Source organism: Podarcis bocagei, assembly GCF_964188305.1.
Source record: "Podarcis bocagei genome assembly, chromosome: 5".
NCBI classification, from domain to species: domain Eukaryota; kingdom Metazoa; phylum Chordata; class Lepidosauria; order Squamata; family Lacertidae; genus Podarcis; species Podarcis bocagei.
The window spans coordinates 80,755,563-80,770,351 of NC_138129.1; positions in this window are offsets into that span (position 1 = coordinate 80,755,563).

The window sequence follows — 14,789 nt, forward strand, 5'->3', positions numbered from 1 at the left end:
ACCAGTGGTCAGGGATGGTGGGAATTGTAGTCCAAAAGCAGCTGGAGACCCAAGCTTGGGAAGCAATGCACTATGCAAACTTCCAGGCAGGTGGGTCACTTTTCCTTATGGAGAAGAAGAAGAAGAGGAGTTTGGATTTGATATCCTGCTTTATCACTACCCTAAGGAGTCTCAAAGTGGCTAACATTCTCCTTTCCCTTCCTCCCCAACAACACACACTCTGTGAGGTGAGTGAGGCTGAGAGACTTCAGAGAAGTGTGACTAGCCCAAGGTCACCCAGCAGCTGCATGTAGAGGAATGGGGAATCGAACCCGGTTCACCAGATTACGAGTCCACTGCTCTTAACCCCCAAACCATGCTGGGAGAGAAGAGGTGCTGGGGAGGTTGTTTCAGTGTAAACATATGGGGGGCACCAATGGTGGATTGAGATTCATTCTGGGTCCTGCCCAACATTCACACATTGAACTCCCATGTTTGCAAAGTCACCCACATGTGTGAATACCAATGTATCTAGGTCTCATACACACCATGTCTGTAGACTCCCATGAACACCTGAAGTCCAATATGTCCAGTCTGATTCTGTTAACTTGATGCTGCTAAAACACCAACGGGCAACAGCACCAGTTGTTCCTACACACTCTACCCAGGCCAGGCCAGCTTTGTAACAGAGTGGCTTTCACTGAAGTCATTCATGAGAAGACTTAAGAGTCATCTAGTGCAGCATTCTCTTTTCCAAGCCTCCGGGAATGTCTCAGGAATGGCACAAAGGCTGTAGCTCTCCCATCCTGTTGCCAACGCCTGCCCAACATCTGATACCCAGTGACATTTAACCATTGAACATCTTGACTCTATGCTACCATTATGACTAACAGCCAGCCTAGCCAAGCCACCGTAAAAGTATCCCTTCATTTTCTTGAACAGCATCTCATCCTGCCACAGTTCACTACTGAAATGGAAGGGACTTTCAGAAGCACCTTGTGGAACAGCACGGGAGATACTGTTCAAACGGAAGAGGTCAAAAGCTGCAGTGGGCATGTTTGAAGTCTTCACTTTAGTGTCTACAGTTAAGTAGCTCTTTGGCAAAGGAAAAAAGGCTTCCTTAGAAGTCGAGACTCTGCTTCTGGGAAAGGAACTCTGAGGAAGGAACAGGAGCTAGCCAGAGCTACCTATCGTACCATTACTTCCATAAGAACCGAACAGTGAAAGGTTCACTGCATCCAATAGCATTACACAGCACTCATGCCTGTAAAAACCTAATTTGACTCTTGGGTAATCACTCAGACTAACTCAGTCAAATTTATTTTATTGCCATATGTTTAGTGAGGGGACACGGCGTGGGCATCACATTTGACGTAGAATAGACCAATAATATTGGCTTCCCAATAATATTTTTTTAAAAAACAAAAAACCAGACTCTTAGAATTCCCTAGAAGCAGAAATAGCAGATAAGAGAAGGAAGATTCAGCTAAATAGGCTGGGGAAGATGTTTATGAAGCTCATAGCCTCTCTCGCTTCATTTCCACAAGTGTAATTCTAAGAGATTTGGAACACTGTTAAGGAATACATCTGCTTACCTTCTGAAGTTTGGTAGGAAATAATTAGTTTCATCCCCTGCCTCCGTTTTATCTATTTATTTTGGAACCTGCATCACTACAAATTCATTAAAGTTGTAAACCTACGCAGGACATATTAACGATGTGATTAGTAGTCACACTGTGTGTGCTTTTTCTTTTTTAAAAAAATAATAAATCCCAGGCACGGTAGGGTGGGGCAGTTTTATTATCAGAGCAGCAATGGGAGGGGAGGTTTCACTGCTGTTAATTACATCACATAGTCAGTTAGTGCAATTAGAGCAGCAGCAGCTGCTTTCGCTGTTTCTCAGTTTGTTGCTTCTGGCCTCTGTTTTTGAGTTTCATTCCTCTTCACTGGCTGAAAACCGGCTTCTGCTTCTTTTCTTGGGTCACCCCCACATCAGACATCCAAGGTACTGCCATGGAACATTCTCCCTAGCACCGTGGTGAATACAACCCAATGTCCTTGTTCAGATGTTCCAATAAACAAAGGTATAAGTTGTCATAGAATGGTAGAGTTGGAAGGGACTCCGAACATCATCTAGTCCAACCCCTTGGTGTTATCAGCACCGCACTCTCATCAACTGAGCTTTCCACTTGTGTTTGTGTGAAAGAGTGCACATTTGTTGATTTGTACAGTTCAACTATCATGTACGTTATGGTTACCAGATTTTTTTTTCAATGAATCCGGGGACACCTTTTTTTTTTTAAAGCTGAGTAGCAACAGGGAGTCAGTAGTGGGGATGGTGAGGCAAAAGACCCTGGGCCCAAGCACACATGCATATTGTACAAAGGTGCAAAGCCCTTGAGAGCCAGTGTGGTGTAGTGGTTAAGAGCGGTAGTCACGTAATCTGGGAAACCGGGTTCGCGTCTCCGCTCCTCCACATGCAGCTGCTGGGTGACCTTGGACCAGTCACACTTCTGTGAAGTCTCTCAGCCTCACCCACCTCACAGAGTGTTTGTTGTGGGGGAGGAAGGGAAAGGAGAATGTTAGCCGCTTTGAGACTCCTGAAGGGGAGTGAAAGGCGGGATATCAAATCCAAAACTCTTCTTCTCTCTTCCTTCACACCCTGTGAAACATAAAATGCGCAGACTTTTTTTAAAAAATTGGGCAGCGGCCAGCCACCCGCAATGCCTGAGTCTCCCCCGATCAGTCAAAACAAAGGGGGAAGGTGGCAGGAGATCTGTACTGCCGGATGTCCCTGGTTCCCCTTTGGCAGTGGTGGTGGCAGCAGCAAGTCAGCAGCCCGGAGCCAGTCTGGTAGCACAGTTGGCTCTGGCTAGCTTCAGGAGCTGCCTGCTGCCATGGTGCCTGCCATTTTTCCTCACCAGAAGTCTCTATATAATGTGTCTTGTGCACAACACATCATATGGGAACTTCCAGCGAGGAAAAATGGCAGGTGCCACTGCAGCGAGCAGCTCCTGAAGCCAGCCAGAGCCAACTGCCCTACCAGGCTGGCTCCAGGCTGCTAAGGCTGCCACTGCCACGTTTCCCGGGGACAGATTTGCAAACCCAGGGACATCTGGTAACCCTAATGTACATAGGTAGAAAAGGATGTGGGTGGTGCTGTGGTCTAAACCACTGAGCCTCTTGGGCTTGCTGATCAGAAGGTCGGCGGTTCGAATCCCAACGACTGGTGAGCTCAGTCCCAGCTCCTGCCATCCTAGCAGTTCAAAAGGACAGCAGTGCAAGTAGATAAATAGGTACCACTGGGGCAGGGAGGTAAATGGCATTTTTGTGCGCTCTGGTTTCCGTCATTGTGTTCCATTGCACCAGAAGCAGTTTAGTCATGCTGGCCACATGACCCGGAAAGCTGTCTGTGGACAAATGCTGGCTCCTTTGGCCTGAAAGCAAAATGAGCTCTGCACCCCATACTCGCCTTTGAGTGGACTTAACTGTCCAGGGGTCCTTTGCCTTTTTTTTTACCTTTTACACAGGTAGACAGATGGTACCCTCATTAACTGTTACATCTGGATCACTGAATGAGTGTGCAGCTCAACTGCATGGGTACACAGATGGTTTGTTCATTTGCAGAATGGAATGTGTGCTGGAAAAGGGGAGCCTTTTCTCAGTGCAGCGATAAAACACAAGCCAAAGGGTGGGTGGCAGGGAATGAGGTGAAACTGATGCATGTGGGAGAATGGGATGGATTTGTGTTTTCACAACTTCTCCTCAAGCCAGCTATGAAAGAGTAGAGTAAACAGCATAAAATTTAAACAGGATAAGAAAATATATTTGAATTTTGTATTTATTGTCAAGTTCAGCTTCTGTTCTTTGGCATCAGCAATTTCCCCTTTAATAGTTGCCACGTATCTTAATGAATATATGCATTTTCATGTACCCTTTCCCATGATGTCTGGATTTTAATTTTTTTAAAAACACAAATTCTGTGTTTGGAGAACTGTCTCACAAAATTGGTTGATGTGCAAATTTGGAAGGATAACTGCAGACTCAGCTATGCAGCTGCAAAGAGAATGTTTTAAGCACATTTTAAGTGCATTATACAAACATGACACTAGATGGCGATGGTGAGCTTATGGCAAATTCAAGATATTTTTAAAAACTTTTTTCTTAAAAAAAGCATTTTCATTGCATTTTAAAAAATGTGTCTAGATTTGTCAGGGAACTGACATCAGAGCGAGAGGTGAAGGGGAGGCTCCCAGATTCTGCGGGCGAAGGACCCAGCACCAGGGGGAGAAGCAGCTCGGTAGAGGAGGAAGGAAATCAGCGCAACACCAGGGATAAAGGGGGGCAAATGGGGGAAGCGAAGGAAGAGCTCCGGGATTCTTCTCTGGAGATTAGTGAGGAGAGCACAGGCCCTCCACTACCCACGCCCTCCCTGCGCAGAAGACTCCCGCGCAGTGAGAGGAGGAGGCAACTGGGAGTCAGACAACTTTTATGCTGGAAAAGGTTTAAGAAACGCCCACAGACAGATTCTGCCAGCGACTGAGACAGCCACACGGAGATGGGCTGTGCAGTCAGAACAGTTTAACCAAGGCAATTAAGCCTAGAGAGGCGGCAGTTTACGCACGAGTAACTCATACCCCATTACAAGATTCCACCTGCATCTCAGTTTGTGTACTGGTTTAGCATCATAGAATCATAGTGGGAGGGAACCTAAGGGCCATCTAGTCCACCCCCTGCAATGAGGAATCTTTTGCCCAAGGTAGGGCTTGAACCCACGACCCTGAGATTAGCCATCTTATGCTCTACTGACTCAGAAGTGCAAATTAGGCAGGTCTGCTATAAAAAACGAATATGATGAAGAAGGGGGGGGGACTGAACTGTGTTCCTGTTGCTAGCACTAACCAATTTCTGATTCATATCTTCTGAGTCAATGTTTTTGTTGTTGCTGCTGTTGTTTAAAAGAAACAAAACTATTCAAAGCTGTTAGTATGGCTTGAGAAGCTGCCTCAGAAAAACAAAAACATCACATTAGCTTCTTCTGTACAGTGAACACAAGTCTCAGTGTGCCCCCCCCTTCTAACAAGCAGCTGCCTCTTGACATCTTTGACAACACACTCAGAATGGCTACAACATGTGCTAATGATGGAGAACTGTGGCAAACCCACAAACTAATGATTGTAACAGATTTTGGAATTCCCCACGAGGGCCCCTTCACACACCAACCCATTGCCCCTTCCTGGACATACTCGGCTTCGCTTTAAAAGTGATTGTGGGAGATGCCGGTGACGTGGTTCATGTTGCTCTGCTGGTTGCCTGGACAGTTTCCTCCTCCTGCCTGCAGAATCATGTAGGGCACTAACCCAGCCAGCAGGCAGTCCTTAGCTCCATGGCAGAGCATCTGTTTTGCGTGCAAAAAGTCCCCATCTTCAGGCAGGGCTGGGAATGCCCCTTATCTGAAGCCCTGGAGAAATGCTACCAGGCAGTGTGGGCAATACCAAGTTGGATGGCCTAATGGTCTGACTTGGCCTAATGGTCCGAGAAGGCAGCTTCCTGGGCTCCAAGTTGGAGAGATGAGGGAAGACAAAGGGAGACAAAAAGATGGCGACAAGGAGAGCAGCAAAGGAAGTTTTAAATGGCTGGTGTTTTATTGTGTTTTTAATACAGTGTTACCTCGGGTTACATGCGCTTCAGGTTACAGACTCCGCTAACCCAGAAATAGTACCTCGGGTTAAGAACTTTGCTTCAGGATGAGAACAGAAATCGTGCTCCGGCGGCGCAGCAGCAGCAGGAGGCCCCATTAGCTAAAGTGGCGCTTCAGGTTAAGAACAGTTTCGGGTTAAGAAAGGACCTCCGGAACGAATTAAGTACTTAACCCGAGGTACCACTGTATTTTGTTGGGAGCTGCCCAGCGTGGCTGGGGCAACCTAGTCAAATGGGTGGCATATAAAATATAACAACAACAACAACAACAACAACAACAACAACAGAATATGTTTTCTGGAACGCTCTGAAAAAATGCTATCTTACTGGGAGGATGAAATTCCCCAATGAAAGAAACAATAAAATCTAAATACCCAAGTAGCTCGCTCAGTACAGTGGTACCTCGGGTTACATACACTTCAGGTTACAGACTCCGCTAACCCAGAAATAGTGCTTCAGGTTAAGAACTTTGCTTTAGGATGAGAACAGAAATTGTGCTCCGGCAGCACGGCAGCAGCAGGAGGCCCCATTAGCTAAAGTGGTGCTTCAGGTTAAGAACAGTTTCAGGTTAAGTACGGACCTCCGGAACAAATTAAGTACTTAACCCGAGGTACCACTGTACAGCATGAGACTCATAATCTCAGGTTCATGGATTCGAGCCCCACCTTGGGTAAAAGATTCCTGCATTGCAGGGGTTTGGGCTAAATGACCCTCACGGTCCCTTTCAGCTCTACAATTCTATGATTCTGTAACCTGTTTGGCATTCCTTACCTATGACTTTTGGCAGCAGGAGTTTCCAAATTGCAGTACTAGGGACCATTCTTGGTATTGGAGCACTAGGGAATATGGAAGGAAGAAATAAATAAATAAATATCACTTATTCATATAGCTAACAGCATCTGTGTGCCTGGCCCTTTAAAGAGTCCAAGAGGACAGGTCCTGCCCCAAAGAACTTAAATACATTGCCCCTCCTCTGCAGCTATGGTCATGAAAAGCATTATATCTGCCCACTTCTCCTTGTCGTTTAGTTAATGACATAGACTCAGCTTCATCTGAGATGAGGGTCTGGAAAGGTAAGGTGTTTCCTCACCACTGTCTTTATTCATTATTATTATTCAGAAGTTATCTTCAATGCACAAGGCAACAAAGTAGCTAAGACATGCTACATAAAGAAGACTAAGGCTACAACTAAAGGTACCCCTGCCCGAACGGGCCAGTCTTGCCAGACTCTAGGGTTGTGCGCCCATCTCACTCAAGAGGCCGGGGGCCAGCGCTGTCCGAAGACACTTCCGGGTCACGTGGCCAGCGTGACATCGCTGCTCTGGCGAACCAGAGCCGCACACGGAAACGCCGTTTACCTTCCCGCTTGTAAGCGGTCCCTATTTATCTACTTGCACCCGGGGGTGCTTTCGAACTGCTAGGTTGGCAGGCGCTGGGACCGAACGACGGGAGCGCACCCCGCCGCAGGGATTCGAACCGCCGACCTTTCGATCGGCAAGCCCTAGGCGCTGAGGCTTTTACCCACAGCGCCACCTGCGTCCCTAAGGCTACAACTACTTCCCAGTTAACTAAGGGAGAATCACATCCAGAGAAAATGTGGGATATTTACAATGCAGTCAAACCAACTATGCATGTCTGCTAGATAGGAGCATGAGAGGAGCTGAAGCTCACAGGCTTTTCCCATAAGCTCGCTAGAGAGAACTCTGAGAGCCACTCCTGCTGTGCCCTGACAGGGAGTATGTAGCCATATATAATTTCCTCACCTGGCCAGGGACTTCCTCTTTGCTCTTTCACCTCATTTCAGTAATGCAGAACATCTGCTAAGCCTGAGCCACAGACTCCATTTTAAACTAGTCTAAAGTATGCCTCTGTAACCAGATTGCCATTTTAAGCCTGCCTGAACAAAGCTGCTGTTGTCTGTTATTTCCGCTTCAACAAGAAATTCTGAGTGAGTAAATGTCATTTTGACCTTTTACCAGATTGACTTTGGGGCAGGGAGGGAGAACAGGGGGGACCAGGAAAATCCAGTCTACTTTAAAGCAAATCCTGGATTACTTAAACTAAAAGGCTAAAACTAGCCTATCTAAACTTCCCTTTTAAGCTGCAAATGGATGGCACTCTGCTGAACTCACAAACATGAGAAAGGAAGGAAGGGTAATATCTAATAAATTTATAATCTCCTAGCATCTATTCCTACAGAGGGGACATACCAGGTATGTCTCTTAAAGAGACAGGCCCCACAAACTACAACCATAACTACTGATGCCCACACATACCGAGTGGTACCTCGGGTTAAGTACTTAATTCGTTCCGGTGGTCTGTTCTTAACCTGAAACTGTTCTTAACCTGAAGCACCACTTTAGCTAATGGGGCCTCCTGCTGCCGCCGTGCCGCCAGAGCCCGATTTCTGTTCTCATCCTGAAGCAAAATTCTTAACCTGAAGCACTATTTCTGTGTTAGCAGAGTCTGTAACCTGAAGCGTATGTAACCTGAAGCGTATGTAACCTGAGGTACCACTGTATCTGCAAAATGACAAGTGGTTTTCAGACAGTTGCCCAACCACAACAATGTCCAAACTGGAGCTAGGGAAACAGTACCATTGTGATTAAGTTTGCTTTTTAAATGAACCCTTTTCTATTACTGTTCAGCATATGGTGTAAATATTTCATTTGGATGTTTGTGAGTGCATGTAAGGTGTGCCCTCTTAAGCTCCTAAAATGTACAGCATCGACTGCTGTCCTCATGGTGACATTTCTGCCCCCAAAGTTAATCCTTGGAGAGCTAAATGTGCATGACCACAAAAACACAAGACTGCCCAGAATGTTTCTCTTCCTTTCCACAGACATCAGGCTCACAGGAGGAACGCTTGTCCAAAGGCTTTATTTAGCCTCTGGGGTCAATTCCCCATAAGATCTATGGGGCTTAGTCTCTCAGATGTGTGCCTCCGATCTAGCGGTGTTGAAAGAAAGATCGAGTGAGAGGTTGCATCTGTCTTTCGTTTAACTAACAGGAATTTGGGATGCAGCAGGAACCTCTTTAAAATTAGTGCACACAGGAATGCATGGATGCCAATTGGATTCAATTTATCCCGACTTAATTTGAATGAACGTGATGGGTCTTTTGACACAAGCTGTACTGACTAATTGTTGCCTGTTTGGTGCACTAAATCAGCCAGCGCAGCAATCAGGAGAAGGGAGCCAGATGTTTGGAGTTTCTTTGATTGCCCACAGCCTTAAGGTTGGGAAGAAGATGTGTTCTGCTGATTGACTTTATTAGCATCTGTCAAGGCACCGCGTGCATCCGAGACACAACTGTCAAAATAAGCAGTCTGGCTCGTATTCTCCCCTCATGCTCCGTTTCCCATAAGATGGAGCGAAGTGGAGGAAGCGCAACAGCATAAGCTGAGATTCCCAGAGAACATTGAAACCCTGTGCTGTTCTGAGCACCTGAAATTGCCCTGCGGAGGGGAAAGAATGTCTATTTATTTACACCCAGTGGTTCTCCTTGCTGGTGATTTGTAAGAACAATCACAGCACCAAGTCCACTCATCCAGAAAAGCAAATGGCTTTGTTTTCCATTGTTATTGCACATTGATATGGATTTCCCTGGTGGAGGGGTTGTACTGCCACAGAAAATTTGAGGGTCAGAAAAATAAACCACCAGTAATCCACAACCTCTCAGGCTTGCCCTCTTTCACACACACCAATATGGGGGATGACAATACTGACCTACCCTGCAGGATTGTGTAAGGCAGTGTTTCCTGGGTCTCCAGCTGTTTCTGGACTACAGTTCCTGTCTTTTTCACAGAGCCTTTTAAGTGCTCATTACAGCCTGTTATCTGTATTGGATTTGAAATGGTTTTTATTCATGTTTTGTGGGAGCGATTCCATGGGAAGCTGCTGCTCCCAAGTAAATGTGTGCAGAGTTACAGCCTTAATAGTAGCCAGCCCCATTAAGGAGTGGGGTTCAGTTGCATACCACAGTTCTGTTTGTTAAGCATAATTGTTTTAACTCACACGGGAATGAAAAACGTATATGTATTAATGAAGGTTTATTTTTTTTATAAATATTTTATTAAGTTTTCACAATAGAAAAGCATACATAGACAAAGAAGATACAAAATCACAAAGAAAAATACAATACAAAAATACAGACATTAAGCACATCAAAAGAAAAAGGGAAAAAAAGATAAAAACACATATAATAACAAAAAAACAAATTCCCTCTTTCTTAATTTCTCATCTTCAATTAGCTTATTTTCCCAACTTCCTCATGTCTCCCGTTCTTGTATCCCTTTTTTAAAGAAATTAATTTAGCAAATTCATATCCTATTAATTTATCTGTTGTTAATCCAATCTAACATTTTACTTCGTTGCTAAAGCCCCTGCGATTCATTTCAATGTCCTTAACATTCATAAATTTTACAGTATTTCTGCAAATAAATTTTAAATTTCTTCCAATCTTCCTCCACCATCTCCTCGCCCTGGTCTCGGATTCTGCCAATCATTTCCGCCAACTCCATATAGTCCATTAGCTGCATCTGCCAATCTTCCAAGGTGGGTAGATCTTGTGTCTTCCAATGCTTTGCGATGAGAATTCTTGCTGCTGCTGTAGCATACATTAAAAAAGTTCTATCCTTCTTTAACACCGACTGGTCCACTATGCCCAGGAGGAAGGCCTCTGGTTTCTTCGGGAAAGTATATTTAAATACCTTTTTCAGTTCATTATATATCATTTCCCAGAAGGCCTTGATCCTTGGGCACGTCCACCAAAGGTGAAAGAATGTACCTTCAATCTCTTTACATTTCCAACATTTGTTATCGGGCAAATGATATATTTTTGCAAGCTTGACTGGGGTCATGTACCACCTATACATCATTTTCATAATATTCTCTCTTAAGGTATTAATGAAGGTTTAAAATGGAAAATGGCTAAACGTGTGTTGCTAACATTGGGGTTTCCCCACAGCAGTTTTTCCTAAGAGACTCTGAGCTCTTGTTGATGATCATCTAATTGTTGTTCTCTGGTATCTAACATGTGACCTTAGATTATGTGGTGAAGGTATGGAGTTGCAAATCTCCATTTTCAAAGGGAGTTAGTTGCCTTTTGTCCTTTTTTGCTCCCAAACTCCATGGATGTAAAGGAAGCTCTCCTGAAGGTAGAGGGAGCAGCCTGGAGGCCAGAATGTAGGCTGTGGAGAGAGAGAGAGAGAGACCTTTGTTTATAGGTTTGTGTGGATTATTTCTTATTTTCTAAGATGATGAGCCTGTTCTGGACAGCACAAGACATTGCATGGTTATTTTGGGGTGTATCATTTGATGTTTCTGTTTTATTTTGAAGAGTTCTGCTTGTAAAATTTGAATAATAATTTCATGGGTCTGGACAATGCTTTGTTTCAAAAAGGAGTCCATTCTTATGCTTCCATTCACTTCAAACTGCGCAATATTAATATCTGCAAGAGTGCTGTGGGAGCAACACAGATGAAACTGCTATAACATGTGAAAGCCCACAGTCATTTGACAGTGCCAGTCACAAAAATCAGTGCAATTGGCTTTACTCACATGGCTCATTTTGTTTATCGACAGCACAATCCTAACCAAGTTTACCCAGAAGTAAGTCCTATTGAATTCAACAGGGCATTTAAGTGAGGCTAGGATTGTTTTGAGGACATATAACCTGCTTTTGAATACAACAGATTTTCACAAAGAGAGAATATGTTCTCCTTGTGTGTATACACACATGCGCATACATTAAATGTGCTTGAGGAGTTCAATTTTTCCAGATTCCATCTCGAACTGGCCTGATCCACACCTCCCAGATGCAGATAAAAGCTCAGCTATTTATTATGTTTTGCCTTCCTCTGCATGCTGCAAGAAGTTCTCAGCTCAAGGAATGTCTCAAACTGTGCTTTAAAATGCATACTTTCAAAGATACATTTATAAATGCACATTTTGAAAGGAAAATATGTGCAAAATACTATTCAGAAATTGGATGAAGCACTCTGTAGTTAAACCATGGCGGAGGAGAATACAAATGAAATCAGTAGCTTTAGATCAGCCGTAGCACAACTGTATGGCGAAAGCTTCCTAATCCCTGGTCTAGACATAGCTGCAGAGATGGTTCTCTCCGGCTTCGTAGCCAATTAGCTATGATACAACTTATCTAGCAAACCCTAATGAGTGCACAGGCTCATGTGCGGTCCTTTAGATGTCCTGGTCCCTGGCTGTTCAGGGATTGAAAGGCAAATATCAACATTTGGAATTGGGCCCAGAAACAGACTAGAAACCAGAGAGGCTATAGCAAGTAAGGTTACAAGCTTCCAAAACCTAGCTCCCACCAGAACTCTAGCTGCCAGATTTTGAAGAAGCATTGTCTGTGACAGCCGCTCAATTGTGGAACTGCCTCCCTGCACCTTCATTGTACAGTAAATGTTGAACATGCACCCCTCTACCCTGGCTTTTGACACCTACGCTGTAAATTTTTATTGCCCACCTTATTTCTGTGATTGTCAGTTGTTTCAAACTGTTTCTAATGTATTTTAATTGCGTGTTGAGGTCCCCAAGCCACCCCACAAAATAACTCACAACTCACACATAATTTTTGTTTAAGGTTTTTGGCATAATTTTGGCCACAACTTTATTAAATTACATACCTGTGAGTGGTTGCTTAGGCATTGGCTAAGAATATCTGTCCCCCCCACCTGGGACAGAACTGACTTCCGAACTCCCTCGGAAGCCAGTAAAGGGAAAACAATATTGGGGAGCAATGGAGCTGAGTCGCAGGCCCTCACCGCTCACCCACATGCTCCCCAGGGCTTGCCGGCCCTAGCCCCATTTCAGGGATTCGGATGAAATCATGGCAAGCCCCTGGATTCCTTTAACAGAATTCCCTTCTGTGCCAGCATTGGAGGGGCAGGCCCAGCCAATGCTTACCCCTCCTCCACCAATTTATAACCAATGCCTAACCGCAACCTTACAAGTTGTGATGATTTGCTACGTAGTAGGCAAAAACCAAATGGCTCAGCCAATCAGCCATATGGACAAAATTCCCTCCCTCTTAGCCTTCAAACCCCACATGTTTCTTAATTCAGCGTTATCATTTCTCAACACCAATTCTGCTCATTTTTTTTCAACAAACAAAACTTTAGCTTTTTGTAGTGGTGAAGAAGTCCACACAAGCTCCCTATCACCCCAAATTAAACTCGCAACTAGGGATGAATGGTTGTGGCAGGTGATGTCACCCTCATTTTCACTGGGAGATGGAATTGTTACATACAAAATGTGGCATATATTAGCAGGGTCATGTTCTGTCGTTTCAGTTCTTGTATTAGGCGGCAGTCCCTTGTCATGTTGTTTCTAAAGTGATTTCTGGAAGCAAAATGTCTTGTGTCTGTGTGTGTTCGAGTTGGGGAATCGTTAATTCCTCCTAAAACTTCATTAGCACTTAGCCAAATAAAAAGTTGACTCTTATTTTCAGGAAAGCCATTGACTGCTTTCATGGCAAAACAACCTACAATGACTGAAATGCAGAGAGAATCGGAACCATTAAATGTAATAGTGTGGCTCCCCTCCCTCCCTCTGGCTAATGTAGCTCCTGTTCTTCTCTTCTTACACTGTTTAGCAACTCCAATGTCGAAAAGATAAATTTAACTTGACAGCGCAAGATAATGGGGGAAGGATTCTGGAAACATTACTATGGGTGATGAGCTGTAACATCAATTAATTTGGGAATTAAGTTTACTGAACTAAACTTCTACCATACCATATTATGTATACCTCCAATCTTAAGGGAAAGCTGTTTGGAGATAAAGATACACTGGAAGTGGTTCCACCATAAAATAGTTGCATGTTTATGAGAGAGAGAGAGAGAGAGAGAGAGAGAGAGAGAAGTACTATAAGGGATCAGAAGTAAATGAAAAGTTTCTTCTCGCCACACACCCCACACACATCTGTTTGGTGACTGTGAGAACAATACGTTTTGCTAGATGGGTCATTGGCCTGATGCAGCAAGTTTTTATTTAGGTTTCCAATGTGTCTACAAAAGCCCAGGGTCAGCTCTGTCTAATATCATCTAAATTGGGGCTTCCCAACCGTAGGTCACCAGCTGTTTTTGGACTAAAATCCCCATAATTTCTGGCCACTGGTCCTGCTAGCTAGGGATGATGGGAGTTGTAGTCTAACAACAGCTGGAGACCCAAGTTTGGGAAACTCTGATTTAATTGGTGGGTAGGGGAAAATGTAAAACCGTTAAGTACAGAATCTAAACTTACCAAACCCATCAACTGAGAAAAAGGAGGTAGAATGAAAATTGATGTTTCTTCGAGTTCTTTTCCAAAACATCTGGAAGGCAGCAGGTCAGCGAAGACTGATCAAAGAGATCCTGCGGCAGGGCCTTCTTAGTGGTGGGTGTGTAACTGCAGATTTATCTCCTAGTTGGCGTTCTTTGGCCCCTTCAGTTCTGGCATTCAGGAAGGCCTTGAAAGCTTAACTTTTGCCATTTCTTAAGCGTTTGGATGTTCTAATTCAGTCTTGCTTGCATGTTTATTTTTCTGAATCCCTTCAGTGTTTCATACTCTGCCTCATGTCATTTTGATTTCTGCGTGTACATTGCTTATTGTGAGGGTGTAGCCCTGAGAAGCCATTGATAAAGAACTGAATACACACTGCACCTTTCAAAGCACATTTGAAATACATCTATCCCCTAAATAATTCTGGGCACTGTAGTTTATCCATCCCAGAATTACAATTGCCAGCAACCCTTAACAAGCTACAGTACCCAGGGTACATTGAAGGGGAAAATGTGTTTCTAATGTGCTTTAAAAGTATATTGTGTACACAGCCCCAAACTCTCCACAGAAGGCAAAATACGGATGAAACCAGGACTGTAATTAACTAGGAATGGCTATCTGATACCCAGGATAACACATACAAGAAACATCAAAACGTATGTGAATCCACGAAGTAGAATACTGTATATTCATGGCTTTAGAGCTAAATGTATCATTTCTTCCACAATTGCCATTGTGTTTCACTTGAGTAACATGCCTGGAAGTCTCCTGCAGATTCCCCAATTTGTCTTTAGCCACCATGAAACTGTTCACAGGTCATTAT